General features: G+C 32.7%; 1 pseudogene; it reads left to right on the top strand.

Annotated features, from left to right (window-relative positions):
* The first annotated feature begins 5 nt into the window (after nucleotides 1-5).
* Nucleotides 6-494, top strand: LOC110103690 (annotated as a pseudogene).
* The last annotated feature ends 841 nt before the right edge of the window (nucleotides 495-1,335 follow it).

Genomic DNA, 1,335 nt, shown 5'->3' with positions numbered 1-1,335 from the left:
AGGATATCCTCTCGGGTGATGAGCTCCTATCAGACTCATTCCCAGCTATAGAAATTGAAAATGGCATGTTGTTGGAAGTTCAAGGAAAGTGGGTAGGCCAAGGTGCTATAACTGTTGATATTGGTGCAAACCCTTCAGCTGATTGCGCTGATGAAGGTGAGGGTGTAGATGACCAGGCTATTAAGGTGGTCGATATTGTTGACACCTTCCGTCTTTAGGAGCAACCTGCTTTAAATAAGAAGCAGTTTGTCACCTTTATGAAACGCTATATCAAGAATCTAACACCCAAATTGGATGCGAAAAAGCAAAACTTATTCAAGAAACATATCGAGTCTGCCACTAAATTTTTGCTTTCAAAGCTCAGCGACTTGCAATTCTTCGTGGGTGAAAGCATGCATGATGATGGAGGTTTGGTATTCGCTTACTACAAGGAAGGTGCTACTAATCCAGCATTGTTATACTTTTCTTATGGACTAAACAAGATCAAGTGCTGAATGATTATCTTTTACCTCTCATGTGTTGTTGTACGCCCAGTCTTTATATTTATTTAATGTTGCTTTTGGAAATTTTGTTTTGACTTTTGACATTGATTGTTTGGATATGCCGCACTCATTTTTGTGTTTTAAACTCGTAATTGTGTGCTTATGCGGTTTCTGTGTTGTTTGTGCTGTTCTTAATTAAAAATATTTGCTATAATTAAAACAAATAAAGTTAAAGCAGCAAAAAAATGATAAGTCACAAAAAAGTAGTTTGTTTTACTAAAAAAGTCAAAATAAAATATACTTTAACAAAAAAATTATAATGTATTTAAACATTTGAAGTTATTTGGATGCTCAAACCCGAGATTAAATTTGCGCTTAAAATTAGTTTTATGAGTTTGAGTCAGCTCTCATGCTATCTCATTTATCATGAAAAAGAGAAAATAATTATAGTAATAAAATTAAAAAAAATGAAAAATTAGAAGATAAGTAACAAAGAATCACTTTATACATGGAATTGTGATATAATTTTTTAATATTTGTAAAATTCTATAGTTAAGATTCTAAATGTTAATAGACTTAAGTATATTTTAGATTAATATTATTTATACTACTCTATCTGAGTCATAACCAGTCGAGTCGAAACTGACTCAAACTTAACTACTTAGCTCATCGAGTTGAGCACCTAAGTCATTTATCAAGCAAACACCTAATTGGCTCATAAGTAGGCTTTTGACTTACACCCTTATTTTGGGCCTTTCTCAGCAAAACTCTTAAGTGAGGAATTTTTTGGTGGGCTTGGAAAATTAATGTACCACAAAAAAGCCCAATTATGAAAGTGATAGATTAGGTTTTT

This window comes from Dendrobium catenatum, unplaced genomic scaffold (genome assembly GCF_001605985.2).
Source record: "Dendrobium catenatum unplaced genomic scaffold, ASM160598v2 original_scaffold_162615, whole genome shotgun sequence".
NCBI lineage: Eukaryota > Viridiplantae > Streptophyta > Magnoliopsida > Asparagales > Orchidaceae > Dendrobium > Dendrobium catenatum.
Note: the sequence above shows the minus strand (reverse complement) of the source record. Positions and strands in the feature narration are given on the sequence as shown.